Raw genomic sequence first — 23,072 nt, 5'->3', positions numbered from 1 at the left:
AGTTATTATAGAGGATATCATTATAACCTGAGCAGTTTTTCTTAAGTATTATTTTTGATGGCTCACCTTTAGCGGTAGTATACTGTATGAATCCAAGTTCTTGATTTTATGTTACTTTTTTCAAGCAGTACATATTATTTGGCTGAAAGATACCCCAAAATCCTTTTTTTGTACATTATAATCTTTTATTGCCAACTTAATTTTATGGGCAGATGTACTTGTCAGGATGGCCGAGCGGTCTAAGGCGCCAGACTCAAGATTGCATTCTTCCTCTAAATGGGTGTTCTGGTCTCTGTAAAGAGGCGTGGGTTCAAATCCCACTTCTGACAATTTTATTTTCTTGTACTTTGTAGGAAAAGAATATTAATTTGTGGATAAGTCTACCATGCAAAATAACAAGTGCCCTTAGGACATCCATTCTCTTTTAAAAGTCCTTCTCTTGGACATTGGAATCTTGTTACCATTTATTTCTAACAATGTGCAGCCTAATTATTTAAAGAAACATAGGGAACAGAATAGTTTGAAAATGGGAGAAATTGTATGATATCCCATCTACACACCAATATTGCACTTGTTGCCATAGAGTTGAATTAATGACATTATTCCAAAGTGATAAATACACAATGACTAGTTAAAAAATTCTTAAGTTTAGTTCCATGTAGAAAAAAGGTTTTTACAAATGTATTATTTGCAAAACATCCTTTCAGTATTCAGTAAACAAATCATAAAACAAAGAATAAATTGGAATAGAAAGTAGATTCAGGCTCTCAGACTCTATATCTAAAAGTTTACAAAAATTACTTACTAGACACATAAATCTGTTTTTTCCTGAAAGAGATTTTAGTAAATAATTTGTATAGTTATTATAAAGGATATCATTACAACCTGAGCAGTTTTTCTTAAGTATTATTTTTGATGGCTCACCTTTAGCGGTACTATACTGTATAAATCCAAGTTCTTGATTTTATGTTACTTTTTTCAAGCAGTACATATTATTTGGCTGAAAGATACCCCAAAATCCTTTTTTTTGTACATTATAATCTTTTATTGCCAACTTAATTTAATGGGCAGATGTACTTGTCAGGATGGCCGAGCGGTCTAAGGCGCTAGACTCAAGATTGCATTCTTCCTCTAAATGGGTGTTTTGGTCTCTGTAAAGAGGTGTGGGTTCAAATCCCAATTCTGACAATTTTATTTTCTTGTACATTGTAGGAAAAGAATATTAATTTGTGGATAAGTCTACCATGCAAAATAACAAGTGCCCTTAGGACATCCATTCTCTTTTAAAAGTCCTTCTCTTGGACATTGGAATCTTGTTACCATTTATTTCTAACAATGTGCAGCCTAATTATTTAAAGAAACATAGGGAACAGAATAGTTTGAAAATGGGAGAAATTGTATGATATCCCATCTACACACCAATATTGCACTTTTTGCCATAGAGTTGAATTAATGACATTATTCCTAAGTGATAAATACACAATGACTAGTTAAAAAATACTTAAGTTTAGTTCCATGTAGAAAAAAGGTTTTCACAAATGTATTATTTGCAAAACATCCTTTCAGTATTCAGTAAACAAATCATAAAACAAAGAATAAATTGGAATAGAAAGTAGATTCAGGCTCTCAGACTCTATATCTAAAAGTTTACAAAAAAAACTTGCTAGACACATAAATCTGTTTTTTCCTGAAAGAGATTTTAGTAAATAATTTGTATAGTTATTATAGAGGATATCATTATTACCTGAGCAGTTTTTCTTAAGTATTATTTTTGATGGCTCACCTTTAGCGGTACTATACTGTATAAATCCAAGTTCTTGATTTTATGTTACTTTTTTCGAACAGTACATATTATTTGGCTGAAAAATACACCAAAATCCTTTTTTTGTACATTATAATCTTTTATTGCCAACTTAATTTAATGGGCAGATGTACTTGTCAGGATGGCCGAGCGGTCTAAGGCACCAGACTCAAGAATGTATTCTTCCTCTAAATGGGTGTTCTGGTCTCTGTAAAGAGGCGTTGGTTCAAATCCTACTTCTAACATTTTGGTTTTCTTGTACTTTGTATGAAAAGAATATTAATTTGTTGATAAGTCTAAAATGCAAAATAACAAGTGCCCTTAGGACATCCATTCTCTTTTAAAAGTCCTTCTCTTGGACATTGGAATCTTGTTAGCATTTATTTCTAACAATGTGCAGCCTAATTATTTAAAGAAACATAGGGAACAGAATAGTTTGAAAATGGGAGAAATTGTATGATATCCCATCTACACACCAGTATTGCACTTTTTGCCATAGAGTTGAATTAATGACATTATTCCTAAGTGATAAATACACAATGACTAGTTAAAAAATACTTAAGTTTAGTTCAATGTAGAAAAAAGGTTTTCACAAATGTATTATTTGCAAAACATCCTTTCAGTATTCAGTAAACAAATCATAAAACAAAGAATAAATTGGAATAGGAAGTAGATTCAGGCTCTCAGACTCTATATCTAAAAGTTTACAAAAATTACTTGCTAGACAAATACATCTGAATTTTCCTGAAAGAGATTTTAGTAAATAATTTGTATAGTTATTATAAAGGATATCATTACAACCTGAGCAGTTTTTCTTAAGTATTATTTTTGATGGCTGACCTTTAGCGGTAATATACTGTATAAATCCAATTTCTTGATTTTATGTTACTTTTTTCAAGCAGTACATATTATTTGGCTGAAAGATACCCCAAAATCCTTTTTTTTGTACATTATAATCTTTTATTGCCAACTTAATTTAATGGGTAGATGTACTTGTCAGGATGGCCGAGCAGTCTAAGGCGCCAGACTCAAGATTGCATTCTTCCTCTAAATGGGTGTTCTGGTCTCTGTGAAGAGGTGTAGGTTCAAATCCCAATTCTGACAATTTTATTTTCTTGTACTTTGTAGGAAAAGAATATTAATTTGTGGATAAGTCTGCCATGCAAAATAACAAGTGCCCTTAGGACATCCATTCTCTTTTAAAAGTCCTTCTCTTGGACATTGGAATCTTGTTACCATTTATTTCTAACAATGTGCAGCCTAATTATTTAAAGAAACATAGGGAACAGAATAGTTTGAAAATGGGAGAAATTGTATGATATCCCATCTACACACCAATATTGCACTTTTTGCCATAGAGTTGAATTAATGACATTATTCCTAAGTGATAAATACACAATGACTAGTTAAAAAATACTTAAGTTTAGTTCCATGTAGAAAAAAGGTTTTCACAAATGTATTATTTGCAAAACATCCTTTCAGTATTCAGTAAACAAATCATAAAACAAAGAATAAATTGGAATAGAAAGTAGATTCAGGCTCTCAGACTCTATATCTAAAAGTTTACAAAAAAAACTTGCTAGACACATAAATCTGTTTTTTCCTGAAAGAGATTTTAGTAAATAATTTGTATAGTTATTATAGAGGATATCATTATAACCTGAGCAGTTTTTCTTAAGTATTATTTTTGATGGCTCACCTTTAGCGGTAGTATACTGTATGAATCCAAGTTCTTGATTTTATGTTACTTTTTTCAAGCAGTACATATTATTTGGCTGAAAGATACCCCAAAATCCTTTTTTTGTACATTATAATCTTTTATTGCCAACTTAATTTTATGGGCAGATGTACTTGTCAGGATGGCCGAGCGGTCTAAGGCGCCAGACTCAAGATTGCATTCTTCCTCTAAATGGGTGTTCTGGTCTCTGTAAAGAGGCGTGGGTTCAAATCCCACTTCTGACAATTTTATTTTCTTGTACTTTGTAGGAAAAGAATATTAATTTGTGGATAAGTCTACCATGCAAAATAACAAGTGCCCTTAGGACATCCATTCTCTTTTAAAAGTCCTTCTCTTGGACATTGGAATCTTGTTACCATTTATTTCTAACAATGTGCAGCCTAATTATTTAAAGAAACATAGGGAACAGAATAGTTTGAAAATGGGAGAAATTGTATGATATCCCATCTACACACCAATATTGCACTTGTTGCCATAGAGTTGAATTAATGACATTATTCCAAAGTGATAAATACACAATGACTAGTTAAAAAATTCTTAAGTTTAGTTCCATGTAGAAAAAAGGTTTTTACAAATGTATTATTTGCAAAACATCCTTTCAGTATTCAGTAAACAAATCATAAAACAAAGAATAAATTGGAATAGAAAGTAGATTCAGGCTCTCAGACTCTATATCTAAAAGTTTACAAAAATTACTTACTAGACACATAAATCTGTTTTTTCCTGAAAGAGATTTTAGTAAATAATTTGTATAGTTATTATAAAGGATATCATTACAACCTGAGCAGTTTTTCTTAAGTATTATTTTTGATGGCTCACCTTTAGCGGTACTATACTGTATAAATCCAAGTTCTTGATTTTATGTTACTTTTTTCAAGCAGTACATATTATTTGGCTGAAAGATACCCCAAAATCCTTTTTTTTGTACATTATAATCTTTTATTGCCAACTTAATTTAATGGGCAGATGTACTTGTCAGGATGGCCGAGCGGTCTAAGGCGCTAGACTCAAGATTGCATTCTTCCTCTAAATGGGTGTTTTGGTCTCTGTAAAGAGGTGTGGGTTCAAATCCCAATTCTGACAATTTTATTTTCTTGTACATTGTAGGAAAAGAATATTAATTTGTGGATAAGTCTACCATGCAAAATAACAAGTGCCCTTAGGACATCCATTCTCTTTTAAAAGTCCTTCTCTTGGACATTGGAATCTTGTTACCATTTATTTCTAACAATGTGCAGCCTAATTATTTAAAGAAACATAGGGAACAGAATAGTTTGAAAATGGGAGAAATTGTATGATATCCCATCTACACACCAATATTGCACTTTTTGCCATAGAGTTGAATTAATGACATTATTCCTAAGTGATAAATACACAATGACTAGTTAAAAAATACTTAAGTTTAGTTCCATGTAGAAAAAAGGTTTTCACAAATGTATTATTTGCAAAACATCCTTTCAGTATTCAGTAAACAAATCATAAAACAAAGAATAAATTGGAATAGAAAGTAGATTCAGGCTCTCAGACTCTATATCTAAAAGTTTACAAAAAAAACTTGCTAGACACATAAATCTGTTTTTTCCTGAAAGAGATTTTAGTAAATAATTTGTATAGTTATTATAGAGGATATCATTATTACCTGAGCAGTTTTTCTTAAGTATTATTTTTGATGGCTCACCTTTAGCGGTACTATACTGTATAAATCCAAGTTCTTGATTTTATGTTACTTTTTTCGAACAGTACATATTATTTGGCTGAAAAATACACCAAAATCCTTTTTTTGTACATTATAATCTTTTATTGCCAACTTAATTTAATGGGCAGATGTACTTGTCAGGATGGCCGAGCGGTCTAAGGCACCAGACTCAAGAATGTATTCTTCCTCTAAATGGGTGTTCTGGTCTCTGTAAAGAGGCGTTGGTTCAAATCCTACTTCTAACATTTTGGTTTTCTTGTACTTTGTATGAAAAGAATATTAATTTGTTGATAAGTCTAAAATGCAAAATAACAAGTGCCCTTAGGACATCCATTCTCTTTTAAAAGTCCTTCTCTTGGACATTGGAATCTTGTTAGCATTTATTTCTAACAATGTGCAGCCTAATTATTTAAAGAAACATAGGGAACAGAATAGTTTGAAAATGGGAGAAATTGTATGATATCCCATCTACACACCAGTATTGCACTTTTTGCCATAGAGTTGAATTAATGACATTATTCCTAAGTGATAAATACACAATGACTAGTTAAAAAATACTTAAGTTTAGTTCAATGTAGAAAAAAGGTTTTCACAAATGTATTATTTGCAAAACATCCTTTCAGTATTCAGTAAACAAATCATAAAACAAAGAATAAATTGGAATAGGAAGTAGATTCAGGCTCTCAGACTCTATATCTAAAAGTTTACAAAAATTACTTGCTAGACAAATACATCTGAATTTTCCTGAAAGAGATTTTAGTAAATAATTTGTATAGTTATTATAAAGGATATCATTACAACCTGAGCAGTTTTTCTTAAGTATTATTTTTGATGGCTGACCTTTAGCGGTAATATACTGTATAAATCCAATTTCTTGATTTTATGTTACTTTTTTCAAGCAGTACATATTATTTGGCTGAAAGATACCCCAAAATCCTTTTTTTTGTACATTATAATCTTTTATTGCCAACTTAATTTAATGGGTAGATGTACTTGTCAGGATGGCCGAGCAGTCTAAGGCGCCAGACTCAAGATTGCATTCTTCCTCTAAATGGGTGTTCTGGTCTCTGTGAAGAGGTGTAGGTTCAAATCCCAATTCTGACAATTTTATTTTCTTGTACTTTGTAGGAAAAGAATATTAATTTGTGGATAAGTCTGCCATGCAAAATAACAAGTGCCCTTAGGACATCCATTCTCTTTTAAAAGTCCTTCTCTTGGACATTGGAATCTTGTTACCATTTATTTCTAACAATGTGCAGCCTAATTATTTAAAGAAACATAGGGAACAGAATAGTTTGAAAATGGGAGAAATTGTATGATATCCCATCTACACACCAATATTGCTCTTTTTGCCATAGAGTTGAATTAATGACATTATTCCTAAGTGATAAATACACAATGACTAGTTAAAAAATACTTAAGTTTAGTTCCATGTAGAAAAAAGGTTTTCACAAATGTATTATTTGCAAAACATCCTTTCAGTATTCAGTAAACAAATCATAAAACAAAGAATAAATTGGAATATAAAGTAGATTCAGGCTCTCAGACTCTATATCTAAAAGTTTACAAAAAAAACTTGCTAGACACATAAATCTGTTTTTTCCTGAAAGAGATTTTAGTAAATAATTTGTATAGTTATTATAGAGGATATCATTATAACCTGAGCAGTTTTTCTTAAGTATTATTTTTGATGGCTCACCTTTAGCGGTAGTATACTGTATGAATCCAAGTTCTTGATTTTATGTTACTTTTTTCAAGCAGTACATATTATTTGGCTGAAAGATACACCAAAATCCTTTTTTTGTACATTATAATCTTTTATTGCCAACTTAATTTAATGGGCAGATGTACTTGTCAGGATTGCCGAGCGGTCTAAGGCACCAGACTCAAGATTGTATTCTTCCTCTAAATGGGTGTTCTGGTCTCTGTAAAGAGGCGTGGGGTTCAAATCCTACTTCTAACATTTTGGTTTTCTTGTACTTTGTATGAAAAGAATATTAATTTGTTGATAAGTCTAAAATGCAAAATAACAAGTGCCCTTAGGACATCCATTCTCTTTTAAAAGTCCTTCTCTTGGACATTGGAATCTTGTTAGCATTTATTTCTAACAATGTGCAGCCTAATTATTTAAAGAAACATAGGGAACAGAATAGTTTGAAAATGGGAGAAATTGTATGATATCCCATCTACACACCAGTATTGCACTTTTTGCCATAGAGTTGAATTAATGACATTATTCCTAAGTGATAAATACACAATGACTAGTTAAAAAATACTTAAGTTTAGTTCAATGTAGAAAAAAGGTTTTCACAAATGTATTATTTGCAAAACATCCTTTCAGTATTCAGTAAACAAATCATAAAACAAAGAATAAATTGGAATAGGAAGTAGATTCAGGCTCTCAGACTCTATATCTAAAAGTTTACAAAAATTACTTGCTAGACAAATAAATCTGTTTTTTCCTGAAAGAGATTTTAGTAAATAATTTGTATAGTTATTATAAAGGATATCATTACAACCTGAGCAGTTTTTCTGAAGTATTATTTTTGATGGCTCACCTTTAGCGGTAGTATACTGTATAAATCCAAGTTCTTGATTTTATGTTACTTTTTTCAAGCAGTACATATTATTTGGCTGAAAAATACACCAAAATCCTTTTTTTGTACATTATAATCTTTTATTGCCAACTTAATTTAATGGGCAGATGTACTTGTCAGGATTGCCGAGCGGTCTAAGGCACCAGACTCAAGATTGTATTCTTCCTCTAAATGGGTGTTCTGGTCTCTGTAAAGAGGCGTTGGTTCAAATCCTACTTCTAACATTTTGGTTTTCTTGTACTTTGTATGAAAAGAATATTAATTTGTTGATAAGTCTAAAATGCAAAATAACAAGTGCCCTTAGGACATCCATTCTCTTTTAAAAGTCCTTCTCTTGGACATTGGAATCTTGTTAGCATTTATTTCTAACAATGTGCAGCCCAATTATTTAAAGAAACATAGGGAACAGAATAGTTTGAAAATGGGAGAAATTGTATGATATCCCATCTACACACCAGTATTGCACTTTTTGCCATAGAGTTGAATTAATGACATTATTCCTAAGTGATAAATACACAATGACTAGTTAAAAAATACTTAAGTTTAGTTCAATGTAGAAAAAAGGTTTTCACAAATGTATTATTTGCAAAACATCCTTTCAGTATTCAGTAAACAAATCATAAAACAAAGAATAAATTGGAATAGGAAGTAGATTCAGGCTCTCAGACTCTATATCTAAAAGTTTACAAAAATTACTTGCTAGACAAATACATCTGAATTTTCCTGAAAGAGATTTTAGTAAATAATTTGTATAGTTATTATAAAGGATATCATTACAACCTGAGCAGTTTTTCTTAAGTATTATTTTTGATGGCTGACCTTTAGCGGTAATATACTGTATAAATCCAATTTCTTGATTTTATGTTACTTTTTTCAAGCAGTACATATTATTTGGCTGAAAGATACCCCAAAATCCTTTTTTTTGTACATTATAATCTTTTATTGCCAACTTAATTTAATGGGTAGATGTACTTGTCAGGATGGCCGAGCAGTCTAAGGCGCCAGACTCAAGATTGCATTCTTCCTCTAAATGGGTGTTCTGGTCTCTGTGAAGAGGTGTGGGTTCAAATCCCAATTCTGACAATTTTATTTTCTTGTACTTTGTAGGAAAAGAATATTAATTTGTGGATAAGTCTGCCATGCAAAATAACAAGTGCCCTTAGGACATCCATTCTCTTTTAAAAGTCCTTCTCTTGGACATTGGAATCTTGTTACCATTTATTTCTAACAATGTGCAGCCTAATTATTTAAAGAAACATAGGGAACAGAATAGTTTGAAAATGGGAGAAATTGTATGATATCCCATCTACACACCAATATTGCACTTTTTGCCATAGAGTTGAATTAATGACATTATTCCTAAGTGATAAATACACAATGACTAGTTAAAAAATACTTAAGTTTAGTTCCATGTAGAAAAAAGGTTTTCACAAATGTATTATTTGCAAAACATCCTTTCAGTATTCAGTAAACAAATCATAAAACAAAGAATAAATTGGAATAGAAAGTAGATTCAGGCTCTCAGACTCTATATCTAAAAGTTTACAAAAAAAACTTGCTAGACACATAAATCTGTTTTTTCCTGAAAGAGATTTTAGTAAATAATTTGTATAGTTATTATAGAGGATATCATTATAACCTGAGCAGTTTTTCTTAAGTATTATTTTTGATGGCTCACCTTTAGCGGTAGTATACTGTATGAATCCAAGTTCTTGATTTTATGTTACTTTTTTCAAGCAGTACATATTATTTGGCTGAAAGATACCCCAAAATCCTTTTTTTGTACATTATAATCTTTTATTGCCAACTTAATTTTATGGGCAGATGTACTTGTCAGGATGGCCGAGCGGTCTAAGGCGCCAGACTCAAGATTGCATTCTTCCTCTAAATGGGTGTTCTGGTCTCTGTAAAGAGGCGTGGGTTCAAATCCCACTTCTGACAATTTTATTTTCTTGTACTTTGTAGGAAAAGAATATTAATTTGTGGATAAGTCTACCATGCAAAATAACAAGTGCCCTTAGGACATCCATTCTCTTTTAAAAGTCCTTCTCTTGGACATTGGAATCTTGTTACCATTTATTTCTAACAATGTGCAGCCTAATTATTTAAAGAAACATAGGGAACAGAATAGTTTGAAAATGGGAGAAATTGTATGATATCCCATCTACACACCAATATTGCACTTGTTGCCATAGAGTTGAATTAATGACATTATTCCAAAGTGATAAATACACAATGACTAGTTAAAAAATTCTTAAGTTTAGTTCCATGTAGAAAAAAGGTTTTTACAAATGTATTATTTGCAAAACATCCTTTCAGTATTCAGTAAACAAATCATAAAACAAAGAATAAATTGGAATAGAAAGTAGATTCAGGCTCTCAGACTCTATATCTAAAAGTTTACAAAAATTACTTACTAGACACATAAATCTGTTTTTTCCTGAAAGAGATTTTAGTAAATAATTTGTATAGTTATTATAAAGGATATCATTACAACCTGAGCAGTTTTTCTTAAGTATTATTTTTGATGGCTCACCTTTAGCGGTACTATACTGTATAAATCCAAGTTCTTGATTTTATGTTACTTTTTTCAAGCAGTACATATTATTTGGCTGAAAGATACCCCAAAATCCTTTTTTTTGTACATTATAATCTTTTATTGCCAACTTAATTTAATGGGCAGATGTACTTGTCAGGATGGCCGAGCGGTCTAAGGCGCTAGACTCAAGATTGCATTCTTCCTCTAAATGGGTGTTTTGGTCTCTGTAAAGAGGTGTGGGTTCAAATCCCAATTCTGACAATTTTATTTTCTTGTACATTGTAGGAAAAGAATATTAATTTGTGGATAAGTCTACCATGCAAAATAACAAGTGCCCTTAGGACATCCATTCTCTTTTAAAAGTCCTTCTCTTGGACATTGGAATCTTGTTACCATTTATTTCTAACAATGTGCAGCCTAATTATTTAAAGAAACATAGGGAACAGAATAGTTTGAAAATGGGAGAAATTGTATGATATCCCATCTACACACCAATATTGCACTTTTTGCCATAGAGTTGAATTAATGACATTATTCCTAAGTGATAAATACACAATGACTAGTTAAAAAATACTTAAGTTTAGTTCCATGTAGAAAAAAGGTTTTCACAAATGTATTATTTGCAAAACATCCTTTCAGTATTCAGTAAACAAATCATAAAACAAAGAATAAATTGGAATAGAAAGTAGATTCAGGCTCTCAGACTCTATATCTAAAAGTTTACAAAAAAAACTTGCTAGACACATAAATCTGTTTTTTCCTGAAAGAGATTTTAGTAAATAATTTGTATAGTTATTATAGAGGATATCATTATTACCTGAGCAGTTTTTCTTAAGTATTATTTTTGATGGCTCACCTTTAGCGGTACTATACTGTATAAATCCAAGTTCTTGATTTTATGTTACTTTTTTCGAACAGTACATATTATTTGGCTGAAAAATACACCAAAATCCTTTTTTTGTACATTATAATCTTTTATTGCCAACTTAATTTAATGGGCAGATGTACTTGTCAGGATGGCCGAGCGGTCTAAGGCACCAGACTCAAGAATGTATTCTTCCTCTAAATGGGTGTTCTGGTCTCTGTAAAGAGGCGTTGGTTCAAATCCTACTTCTAACATTTTGGTTTTCTTGTACTTTGTATGAAAAGAATATTAATTTGTTGATAAGTCTAAAATGCAAAATAACAAGTGCCCTTAGGACATCCATTCTCTTTTAAAAGTCCTTCTCTTGGACATTGGAATCTTGTTAGCATTTATTTCTAACAATGTGCAGCCTAATTATTTAAAGAAACATAGGGAACAGAATAGTTTGAAAATGGGAGAAATTGTATGATATCCCATCTACACACCAGTATTGCACTTTTTGCCATAGAGTTGAATTAATGACATTATTCCTAAGTGATAAATACACAATGACTAGTTAAAAAATACTTAAGTTTAGTTCAATGTAGAAAAAAGGTTTTCACAAATGTATTATTTGCAAAACATCCTTTCAGTATTCAGTAAACAAATCATAAAACAAAGAATAAATTGGAATAGGAAGTAGATTCAGGCTCTCAGACTCTATATCTAAAAGTTTACAAAAATTACTTGCTAGACAAATACATCTGAATTTTCCTGAAAGAGATTTTAGTAAATAATTTGTATAGTTATTATAAAGGATATCATTACAACCTGAGCAGTTTTTCTTAAGTATTATTTTTGATGGCTGACCTTTAGCGGTAATATACTGTATAAATCCAATTTCTTGATTTTATGTTACTTTTTTCAAGCAGTACATATTATTTGGCTGAAAGATACCCCAAAATCCTTTTTTTTGTACATTATAATCTTTTATTGCCAACTTAATTTAATGGGTAGATGTACTTGTCAGGATGGCCGAGCAGTCTAAGGCGCCAGACTCAAGATTGCATTCTTCCTCTAAATGGGTGTTCTGGTCTCTGTGAAGAGGTGTAGGTTCAAATCCCAATTCTGACAATTTTATTTTCTTGTACTTTGTAGGAAAAGAATATTAATTTGTGGATAAGTCTGCCATGCAAAATAACAAGTGCCCTTAGGACATCCATTCTCTTTTAAAAGTCCTTCTCTTGGACATTGGAATCTTGTTACCATTTATTTCTAACAATGTGCAGCCTAATTATTTAAAGAAACATAGGGAACAGAATAGTTTGAAAATGGGAGAAATTGTATGATATCCCATCTACACACCAATATTGCACTTTTTGCCATAGAGTTGAATTAATGACATTATTCCTAAGTGATAAATACACAATGACTAGTTAAAAAATACTTAAGTTTAGTTCCATGTAGAAAAAAGGTTTTCACAAATGTATTATTTGCAAAACATCCTTTCAGTATTCAGTAAACAAATCATAAAACAAAGAATAAATTGGAATAGAAAGTAGATTCAGGCTCTCAGACTCTATATCTAAAAGTTTACAAAAAAAACTTGCTAGACACATAAATCTGTTTTTTCCTGAAAGAGATTTTAGTAAATAATTTGTATAGTTATTATAGAGGATATCATTATAACCTGAGCAGTTTTTCTTAAGTATTATTTTTGATGGCTCACCTTTAGCGGTAGTATACTGTATGAATCCAAGTTCTTGATTTTATGTTACTTTTTTCAAGCAGTACATATTATTTGGCTGAAAGATACCCCAAAATCCTTTTTTTGTACATTATAATCTTTTATTGCCAACTTAATTTTATGGGCAGATGTACTTGTCAGGATGGCCGAGCGGTCTAAGGCGCCAGACTCAAGATTGCATTCTTCCTCTAAATGGGTGTTCTGGTCTCTGTAAAGAGGCGTGGGTTCAAATCCCACTTCTGACAATTTTATTTTCTTGTACTTTGTAGGAAAAGAATATTAATTTGTGGATAAGTCTACCATGCAAAATAACAAGTGCCCTTAGGACATCCATTCTCTTTTAAAAGTCCTTCTCTTGGACATTGGAATCTTGTTACCATTTATTTCTAACAATGTGCAGCCTAATTATTTAAAGAAACATAGGGAACAGAATAGTTTGAAAATGGGAGAAATTGTATGATATCCCATCTACACACCAATATTGCACTTGTTGCCATAGAGTTGAATTAATGACATTATTCCAAAGTGATAAATACACAATGACTAGTTAAAAAATTCTTAAGTTTAGTTCCATGTAGAAAAAAGGTTTTTACAAATGTATTATTTGCAAAACATCCTTTCAGTATTCAGTAAACAAATCATAAAACAAAGAATAAATTGGAATAGAAAGTAGATTCAGGCTCTCAGACTCTATATCTAAAAGTTTACAAAAATTACTTACTAGACACATAAATCTGTTTTTTCCTGAAAGAGATTTTAGTAAATAATTTGTATAGTTATTATAAAGGATATCATTACAACCTGAGCAGTTTTTCTTAAGTATTATTTTTGATGGCTCACCTTTAGCGGTACTATACTGTATAAATCCAAGTTCTTGATTTTATGTTACTTTTTTCAAGCAGTACATATTATTTGGCTGAAAGATACCCCAAAATCCTTTTTTTTGTACATTATAATCTTTTATTGCCAACTTAATTTAATGGGCAGATGTACTTGTCAGGATGGCCGAGCGGTCTAAGGCGCTAGACTCAAGATTGCATTCTTCCTCTAAATGGGTGTTTTGGTCTCTGTAAAGAGGTGTGGGTTCAAATCCCAATTCTGACAATTTTATTTTCTTGTACATTGTAGGAAAAGAATATTAATTTGTGGATAAGTCTACCATGCAAAATAACAAGTGCCCTTAGGACATCCATTCTCTTTTAAAAGTCCTTCTCTTGGACATTGGAATCTTGTTACCATTTATTTCTAACAATGTGCAGCCTAATTATTTAAAGAAACATAGGGAACAGAATAGTTTGAAAATGGGAGAAATTGTATGATATCCCATCTACACACCAATATTGCACTTTTTGCCATAGAGTTGAATTAATGACATTATTCCTAAGTGATAAATACACAATGACTAGTTAAAAAATACTTAAGTTTAGTTCCATGTAGAAAAAAGGTTTTCACAAATGTATTATTTGCAAAACATCCTTTCAGTATTCAGTAAACAAATCATAAAACAAAGAATAAATTGGAATAGAAAGTAGATTCAGGCTCTCAGACTCTATATCTAAAAGTTTACAAAAAAAACTTGCTAGACACATAAATCTGTTTTTTCCTGAAAGAGATTTTAGTAAATAATTTGTATAGTTATTATAGAGGATATCATTATTACCTGAGCAGTTTTTCTTAAGTATTATTTTTGATGGCTCACCTTTAGCGGTACTATACTGTATAAATCCAAGTTCTTGATTTTATGTTACTTTTTTCGAACAGTACATATTATTTGGCTGAAAAATACACCAAAATCCTTTTTTTGTACATTATAATCTTTTATTGCCAACTTAATTTAATGGGCAGATGTACTTGTCAGGATGGCCGAGCGGTCTAAGGCACCAGACTCAAGAATGTATTCTTCCTCTAAATGGGTGTTCTGGTCTCTGTAAAGAGGCGTTGGTTCAAATCCTACTTCTAACATTTTGGTTTTCTTGTACTTTGTATGAAAAGAATATTAATTTGTTGATAAGTCTAAAATGCAAAATAACAAGTGCCCTTAGGACATCCATTCTCTTTTAAAAGTCCTTCTCTTGGACATTGGAATCTTGTTAGCATTTATTTCTAACAATGTGCAGCCTAATTATTTAAAGAAACATAGGGAACAGAATAGTTTGAAAATGGGAGAAATTGTATGATATCCCATCTACACACCAGTATTGCACTTTTTGCCATAGAGTTGAATTAATGACATTATTCCTAAGTGATAAATACACAATGACTAGTTAAAAAATACTTAAGTTTAGTTCAATGTAGAAAAAAGGTTTTCACAAATGTATTATTTGCAAAACATCCTTTCAGTATTCAGTAAACAAATCATAAAACAAAGAATAAATTGGAATAGGAAGTAGATTCAGGCTCTCAGACTCTATATCTAAAAGTTTACAAAAATTACTTGCTAGACAAATACATCTGAATTTTCCTGAAAGAGATTTTAGTAAATAATTTGTATAGTTATTATAAAGGATATCATTACAACCTGAGCAGTTTTTCTTAAGTATTATTTTTGATGGCTGACCTTTAGCGGTAATATACTGTATAAATCCAATTTCTTGATTTTATGTTACTTTTTTCAAGCAGTACATATTATTTGGCTGAAAGATACCCCAAAATCCTTTTTTTTGTACATTATAATCTTTTATTGCCAACTTAATTTAATGGGTAGATGTACTTGTCAGGATGGCCGAGCAGTCTAAGGCGCCAGACTCAAGATTGCATTCTTCCTCTAAATGGGTGTTCTGGTCTCTGTGAAGAGGTGTAGGTTCAAATCCCAATTCTGACAATTTTATTTTCTTGTACTTTGTAGGAAAAGAATATTAATTTGTGGATAAGTCTGCCATGCAAAATAACAAGTGCCCTTAGGACATCCATTCTCTTTTAAAAGTCCTTCTCTTGGACATTGGAATCTTGTTACCATTTATTTCTAACAATGTGCAGCCTAATTATTTAAAGAAACATAGGGAACAGAATAGTTTGAAAATGGGAGAAATTGTATGATATCCCATCTACACACCAATATTGCTCTTTTTGCCATAGAGTTGAATTAATGACATTATTCCTAAGTGATAAATACACAATGACTAGTTAAAAAATACTTAAGTTTAGTTCCATGTAGAAAAAAGGTTTTCACAAATGTATTATTTGCAAAACATCCTTTCAGTATTCAGTAAACAAATCATAAAACAAAGAATAAATTGGAATATAAAGTAGATTCAGGCTCTCAGACTCTATATCTAAAAGTTTACAAAAAAAACTTGCTAGACACATAAATCTGTTTTTTCCTGAAAGAGATTTTAGTAAATAATTTGTATAGTTATTATAGAGGATATCATTATAACCTGAGCAGTTTTTCTTAAGTATTATTTTTGATGGCTCACCTTTAGCGGTAGTATACTGTATGAATCCAAGTTCTTGATTTTATGTTACTTTTTTCAAGCAGTACATATTATTTGGCTGAAAGATACACCAAAATCCTTTTTTTGTACATTATAATCTTTTATTGCCAACTTAATTTAATGGGCAGATGTACTTGTCAGGATTGCCGAGCGGTCTAAGGCACCAGACTCAAGATTGTATTCTTCCTCTAAATGGGTGTTCTGGTCTCTGTAAAGAGGCGTGGGGTTCAAATCCTACTTCTAACATTTTGGTTTTCTTGTACTTTGTATGAAAAGAATATTAATTTGTTGATAAGTCTAAAATGCAAAATAACAAGTGCCCTTAGGACATCCATTCTCTTTTAAAAGTCCTTCTCTTGGACATTGGAATCTTGTTAGCATTTATTTCTAACAATGTGCAGCCTAATTATTTAAAGAAACATAGGGAACAGAATAGTTTGAAAATGGGAGAAATTGTATGATATCCCATCTACACACCAGTATTGCACTTTTTGCCATAGAGTTGAATTAATGACATTATTCCTAAGTGATAAATACACAATGACTAGTTAAAAAATACTTAAGTTTAGTTCAATGTAGAAAAAAGGTTTTCACAAATGTATTATTTGCAAAACATCCTTTCAGTATTCAGTAAACAAATCATAAAACAAAGAATAAATTGGAATAGGAAGTAGATTCAGGCTCTCAGACTCTATATCTAAAAGTTTACAAAAATTACTTGCTAGACAAATAAATCTGTTTTTTCCTGAAAGAGATTTTAGTAAATAATTTGTATAGTTATTATAAAGGATATCATTACAACCTGAGCAGTTTTTCTGAAGTATTATTTTTGATGGCTCACCTTTAGCGGTAGTATACTGTATAAATCCAAGTTCTTGATTTTATGTTACTTTTTTCAAGCAGTACATATTATTTGGCTGAAAAATACACCAAAATCCTTTTTTTGTACATTATAATCTTTTATTGCCAACTTAATTTAATGGGCAGATGTACTTGTCAGGATTGCCGAGCGGTCTAAGGCACCAGACTCAAGATTGTATTCTTCCTCTAAATGGGTGTTCTGGTCTCTGTAAAGAGGCGTGGGTTCAAATCCTACTTCTAACATTTTTGTTTTCTTGTACTTTGTATGAAAAGAATATTAATTTGTTGATAAGTCTAAAATGCAAAATAACAAGTGCCCTTAGGACATCCATTCTCTTTTAAAAGTCCTTCTCTTGGACATTGGAATCTTGTTAGCATTTATTTCTAACAATGTGCAGCCTAATTATTTAAAGAAACATAGGGAACAGAATAGTTTGAAAATGGGAGAAATTGTATGATATCCCATCTACACACCAGTATTGCACTTTTTGCCATAGAGTTGAATTAATGACATTATTCCTAAGTGATAAATACACAATGACTAGTTAAAAAATACTTAAGTTTAGTTCAATGTAGAAAAAAGGTTTTCACAAATGTATTATTTGCAAAACATCCTTTCAGTATTCAGTAAACAAATCATAAAACAAAGAATAAATTGGAATAGGAAGTAGATTCAGGCTCTCAGACTCTATATCTAAAAGTTTACAAAAATTACTTGCTAGACAAAAAAATCTGTATTTTCCTGAAAGAGATTATAGTAAATAATTTGTATAGTTATTATAAAGGATATCATTACAACCTGAGCAGTTTTTCTTAAGTATTATTTTTGATGGCTCACCTTTAGCGGTAGTATACTGTATAACTCCAATTTCTTGATTTTATGTTACTTTTTTCAAGCAGTACATATTATTTGGCTGAAAGATACCCCAAAATCCTTTTTTTTGTACATTATAATCTTTTATTGCCAACTTAATTTAATGGGTAGATGTACTTGTCAGGATGGCCGAGCGGTCTAAGGCGCCAGACTCAAGATTGCATTCTTCCTCTAAATGGGTGTTCTGGTCTCTGTGAAGAGGTGTGGGTTCAAATCCCAATTCTGACAATTTTATTTTCTTGTACTTTGTAGGAAAAGAATATTAATTTGTGGATAAGTCTACCATGCAAAATAACAAGTGCCCTTAGGACATCCATTCTCTTTTAAAAGTCCTTCTCTTGGACATTGGAATCTTGTTACCATTTATTTCTAACAATGTGCAGCCTAATTATTTAAAGAAACATAGGGAACAGAATAGTTTGAAAATGGGAGAAATTGTATGATATCCCATCTACACACCAATATTGCACTTTTTGCCATAGAGTTGAATTAATGACATTATTCCTAAGTGATAAATACACAATGACTAGTTAAAAAATACTTAAGTTTAGTTCCATGTAGAAAAAAGGTTTTCACAAATGTATTATTTGCAAAACATCCTTTCAGTATTCAGTAAACAAATCATAAAACAAAGAATAAATTGGAATAGAAAGTAGATTCAGGCTCTCAGACTCTATATCTAAAAGTTTACAAAAAAAACTTGCTAGACACATAAATCTGTATTTTCCTGAAAGAGATTTTAGTAAAAAATTTGTATAGTTATTATAGAGGATATCATTAAAACCTGAGCAGTTTTTCTTAAGTATTATTTTTGATGGCTCACCTTTAGCGGTAGTATACTGTATAAATCCAAGTTCTTGATTTTATGTTACTTTTTTCAAGCAGTACATATTATTTGGCTGAAAGATACCCCAAAATCCTTTTTTTGTACATTATAATCTTTTATTGCCAACTTAATTTAATCAGTAGATGTACTTGTCAGGATGACTGAGCGGACTAAGGCGCCAGACTCAAAATTGCATTCTTCCTCTAAATGGGTGTTCTGGTCTCTGTAAAGAGGCGTGGGTTCAAATCCCATTTCTGACAATTTTATTTTCTTGTACTTTGTAGGAAAAGAATATTAATTTGTGGATAAGTCTACCATGCAAAATAACAAGTGCCCTTAGGACATCCATTCTCTTTTAAAAGTCCTTCTCTTGGACATTGGAATCTTGTTACCATTTATTTCTAACAATGTGCAGCCTAATTATTTAAAGAAACATAGGGAACAGAATAGTTTGAAAATGGGAGAAATTGTATGATATCCCATCTACACACCAATATTGCACTTGTTGCCATAGAGTTGAATTAATGACATTATTCCTAAGTGATAAATACACAATGACTAGTTAAAAAATTCTTAAGTTTAGTTCCATGTAGAAAAAAGGTTTTCACAAATGTATTATTTGCAAAACACCCTTTCAGTATTCAGTAAAAAAATCATAAAACAAATAATACATTGGAATAGAAAGTAGATTCAGGCTCTCAGACTCTATATCTAAAAGTTTACAAAAATTACTTGCTAGACACATAAATCTGTTTTTTCCTGAAAGAGATTTTAGTAAATAATTTGTATAGTTATTATAAAGGATATCATTATAACCTGAGCAGTTTTTCTTAAGTATTAATTGTGATGGCTCACCTTTAGCGGTAGTATACTGTATAAATCCAAGTTCTTGATTTTATGTTACTTTTTGCAAGCAGTACATATTATTTGGCTGAAAGATATCCCAAAATCCTTTTTTTGTACATTATAATCTTTTATTGGCAACTTAATTTAAAGGGCATATGTACTTGTCAGGATGGCCGAGCGGTCTAAGGCGCCAGACTCAAGATTGCATTCTTCCTCTTAATGGGTGTTCTGGTCTCTGTAAAGAGGCGTGGGTTCAAATCCCACTTCTGACAATTTTATTTTCTTGTACTTTGTATGAAAAGAATATTAATTTGTGGATAAGTCTACCATGCAAAATAACAAGTGCCCTTAGGACATCCATTCTCTTTTAAATGTCCTTCTCTTGGACATTGGAATCTTGTTTCCATTTATTTCTAACAATGTGCAGCCTAATTATTTAAAGAAACATAGGGAACAGAATTGTTTGAAAATGGGAGAGATTGTATGATATCCCATATACACACCAATATTGCACTTGTTGCCATAGAGTTGAATTAATGACATTATTCCTAAGTGATAAATATACAATGACTAGTTAAAAAATTCTTAAGTTTAGTTCCATGTAGAAAAAAGGTTTTCACAAATGTATTATTTGCAAAACATCCTTTCAATTCAGTAAACAAATCATAAAACAAAGAATAAATTGGAATAGAAAGTAGATTCTGGCTCTCAGACTCTATATCTAAAAGTTTACAAAAATTACTTGCTAGACACATAAATCTGTTTTTTTCTGAAAGAGATTTTAGTAAATAATTTGTATAGTTATTATAAAGGATATCATTATAACCTGAGCAGTTTTTCTTAAGTATTAATTGTGATGGCTCACCTTTAGCGGTAGTAAACTGTAAAAATCCAAGTTCTTGATTTTATGTTACTTTTTTCAAGCAGTACATATTATTTGGCTGAAAGATACACCAAAATCCTTTTTTTGTACATTATAATCTTTTATTGGCAACTTAATTTAAAGGGCATATGTACGTGTCAGGATTGCCGAGCAGTCTAAGGCGCCAGACTCAAGATTGCATTCTTCCTCTAAATGAGTGTTCTGGTCTCTGTTAAGAGGTGTGGGTTCAAATCCCACTTCTGACAATTTTATTTTCTTGTACTTTGTATGAAAAGAATATTAATTTGTGGATAAGTCTACCATGCAAAATAACAAGTGACCTTAGGACATCCATTCCCTTTTAAAAGTCCTTCTCTTGGACATTGGAATCTTATTACCATTTATTTCTAACAATGTGCAGCCTAATTATTTAAAGAAACATAGGGAACAGAATAGTTTGAAAATGGGAGAAATTGTATGATATCCCATCTACACACCAATATTGCACTTGTTGCCATAGAGTTGAATTAATGACATTATTCCTAAGTGATAAATACACAATGACTGGTTAAAAAATTCTTAAGTTTAGTTCCATGTAGAAAAAAGGTTTTCACAAATGTATTATTTGCAAAACATCCTTTCAGTATTCAGTAAACAAATCATAAAACAAAGAATAAATTGGAATAGAAAGTAGATTCAGGCTCTCAGACTCTATATCTAAAAGTTTACAAAAATTACTTGCTAGACACATAAATCTGTTTTTTCCTGAAAGAGATTTTAGTAAATAATTTGTATAGTTATTATAAAGGATATCATTATAACCTGAGCATTTTTTCTTAAGTATTAATTGTGATGGCTCACCTTTAGCGGTAGTATACTGTATAAATCCAAGTTCTTGATTTTATGTTACTTTTTTAAAGCAGTACATATTATTTGGCTGAAAGATACCCCAAAATCCTTTTTTTGTACATTATAATCTTTTATTGGCAACTTAATTTAAAGAGCATATGTACTTGTCAGGGTGGCCGAGCGGTCTAAGGCGCCAGACTCAAGATTGCGTTCTTCCTCTTAATGGGTGTTCTGGTCTCTGTAAAGAGGCGTGGGTTCAAATCCCACTTCTAACAATTTTATTTTCATATACTTTGTATGAAAAGAATATTAATTTGTGGATAAGTCTACCATGCAAAATAACAAGTGACCTTAGGACATCCATTCTCTTTTAAAAGTCCTTCTCTTGGACATTGGAATCTTGTTACCATTTATTTCTAACAATGTGCAGCCTAATTATTTAAAGAAACATAGGGAACAGAATAGTTTGAAAATGGGAGAAATTGTATGATATCCCATCTACACACCAATATTGCACTTGTTGCCATAGAGTTGAATTAATGACATTATTCCTAAGTGATAAATACACAATGACTGGTTAAAAAATTCTTACGTTTAGTTCCATGTAGAAAAAAGGTTTTCACAAATGTATTATTTGCAAAACACCCTTTCAGTATTCAGTAAACAAATCATAAAACAAAGAATAAATTGGAATAGAAAGTAGATTCAGGCTCTCAGACTCTATATCTAAAAGTTTACAAAAATTACTTGCTAGACACATAAATCTGTTTTTTCCTGAAAGAGATTTTAGTAAATAATTTGTATAGTTATTATAAAGGATATCATTATAACCTGAGCAGTTTTTCCTAAGTATTAATTGTGATGGCTCACCTTTAGCGGTAGTATACTGTATAAATCCAAGTTCTTGATTTTATGTTACTTTTTTCAAGCAGTACATATTATTTGGCTGAAAGATACCCCAAAATCCTTTTTTGTACATTATAATCTTTTATTGGCAAATTAATTTAAAGGGCGTATGTTCTTGTCAGGATGGCCGAGCGGTCTAAGGCGCCAGACTCAAGATTGCATTCTTCCTCTAAATGGGTGTTCTGGTCTCTGTAAAGAGGCGTGGGTTCAAATCCCACTTCTGACAATTTTATTTTCTTGTACTTTGTATGAAAAGAATATTAATTTGTGGATAAGTCTACCATGCAAAATAACAAGTGCCCTTAGGACATCCATTGTCTTTTAAAAGTCCTTCTCTTTGACATTGGAATCTTATTACCATTTATTTCTAACAATGTGCAGCCTAATTATTTAAAGAAACATAGGGAACAGAATAGTTTGAAAATGGGAGAAATTGTATGATATCCCATCTACACACCAATATTGCACTTGTTGCCATAGAGTTGAATTAATGACATTATTCCTAAGTGATAAATACACAATGACTAGTTAAAAAATTCTTAAGTTTAGTTCCATGTAGAAAAAAGGTTTTCACAAATGTATTATTTGCAAAACATCCTTTCAGTATTCAGTAAACAAATCATAAAACAAAGAATAAATTGGAATAGAAAGT

At 31.1% G+C, this 23,072-nt stretch overlaps 13 non-coding genes across 13 annotated transcripts; all 13 read left to right on the top strand.

Moving 5' to 3' along the window:
- The first annotated feature begins 220 nt into the window (after positions 1-220).
- Positions 221-329, top strand: TRNAL-CAA (transfer RNA leucine (anticodon CAA)). Its single transcript has 2 exons — positions 221-258; positions 284-329. It is a non-coding gene; the product is annotated as a tRNA-Leu (tRNA).
- A 1,608-nt stretch (positions 330-1,937) lies between these two features.
- Positions 1,938-2,046, top strand: TRNAL-CAA (transfer RNA leucine (anticodon CAA)). The gene is made up of 2 exons: positions 1,938-1,975; positions 2,001-2,046. It is a non-coding gene; the product is annotated as a tRNA-Leu (tRNA).
- Positions 2,047-3,654: 1,608 nt separating this feature from the next.
- On the top strand, positions 3,655-3,763 carry TRNAL-CAA (transfer RNA leucine (anticodon CAA)). The gene is made up of 2 exons: positions 3,655-3,692; positions 3,718-3,763. It is a non-coding gene; the product is annotated as a tRNA-Leu (tRNA).
- Positions 3,764-5,371: 1,608 nt separating this feature from the next.
- Positions 5,372-5,480, top strand: TRNAL-CAA (transfer RNA leucine (anticodon CAA)). The gene is made up of 2 exons: positions 5,372-5,409; positions 5,435-5,480. It is a non-coding gene; the product is annotated as a tRNA-Leu (tRNA).
- Positions 5,481-9,664: 4,184 nt separating this feature from the next.
- Positions 9,665-9,773, top strand: TRNAL-CAA (transfer RNA leucine (anticodon CAA)). Its single transcript has 2 exons — positions 9,665-9,702; positions 9,728-9,773. It is a non-coding gene; the product is annotated as a tRNA-Leu (tRNA).
- Positions 9,774-11,381: 1,608 nt separating this feature from the next.
- On the top strand, positions 11,382-11,490 carry TRNAL-CAA (transfer RNA leucine (anticodon CAA)). Its single transcript has 2 exons — positions 11,382-11,419; positions 11,445-11,490. It is a non-coding gene; the product is annotated as a tRNA-Leu (tRNA).
- Positions 11,491-13,098: 1,608 nt separating this feature from the next.
- TRNAL-CAA (transfer RNA leucine (anticodon CAA)) lies at positions 13,099-13,207 on the top strand. The gene is made up of 2 exons: positions 13,099-13,136; positions 13,162-13,207. It is a non-coding gene; the product is annotated as a tRNA-Leu (tRNA).
- Positions 13,208-14,815: 1,608 nt separating this feature from the next.
- On the top strand, positions 14,816-14,924 carry TRNAL-CAA (transfer RNA leucine (anticodon CAA)). The gene is made up of 2 exons: positions 14,816-14,853; positions 14,879-14,924. It is a non-coding gene; the product is annotated as a tRNA-Leu (tRNA).
- Positions 14,925-18,250: 3,326 nt separating this feature from the next.
- On the top strand, positions 18,251-18,359 carry TRNAL-CAA (transfer RNA leucine (anticodon CAA)). Its single transcript has 2 exons — positions 18,251-18,288; positions 18,314-18,359. It is a non-coding gene; the product is annotated as a tRNA-Leu (tRNA).
- Positions 18,360-19,966: 1,607 nt separating this feature from the next.
- Positions 19,967-20,075, top strand: TRNAL-CAA (transfer RNA leucine (anticodon CAA)). The gene is made up of 2 exons: positions 19,967-20,004; positions 20,030-20,075. It is a non-coding gene; the product is annotated as a tRNA-Leu (tRNA).
- Positions 20,076-20,822: 747 nt separating this feature from the next.
- On the top strand, positions 20,823-20,931 carry TRNAL-CAA (transfer RNA leucine (anticodon CAA)). Its single transcript has 2 exons — positions 20,823-20,860; positions 20,886-20,931. It is a non-coding gene; the product is annotated as a tRNA-Leu (tRNA).
- Positions 20,932-21,680: 749 nt separating this feature from the next.
- Positions 21,681-21,789, top strand: TRNAL-CAA (transfer RNA leucine (anticodon CAA)). The gene is made up of 2 exons: positions 21,681-21,718; positions 21,744-21,789. It is a non-coding gene; the product is annotated as a tRNA-Leu (tRNA).
- Positions 21,790-22,537: 748 nt separating this feature from the next.
- TRNAL-CAA (transfer RNA leucine (anticodon CAA)) lies at positions 22,538-22,646 on the top strand. The gene is made up of 2 exons: positions 22,538-22,575; positions 22,601-22,646. It is a non-coding gene; the product is annotated as a tRNA-Leu (tRNA).
- Positions 22,647-23,072: the final 426 nt, after the last annotated feature.

This window comes from Pseudophryne corroboree, chromosome 8 (assembly GCF_028390025.1).
Source record: "Pseudophryne corroboree isolate aPseCor3 chromosome 8, aPseCor3.hap2, whole genome shotgun sequence".
Lineage (NCBI taxonomy): Eukaryota > Metazoa > Chordata > Amphibia > Anura > Myobatrachidae > Pseudophryne > Pseudophryne corroboree.
The sequence above is the reverse complement of the archived record's forward strand: the minus strand, read 5'-3'. Positions and strand labels throughout refer to the sequence as shown.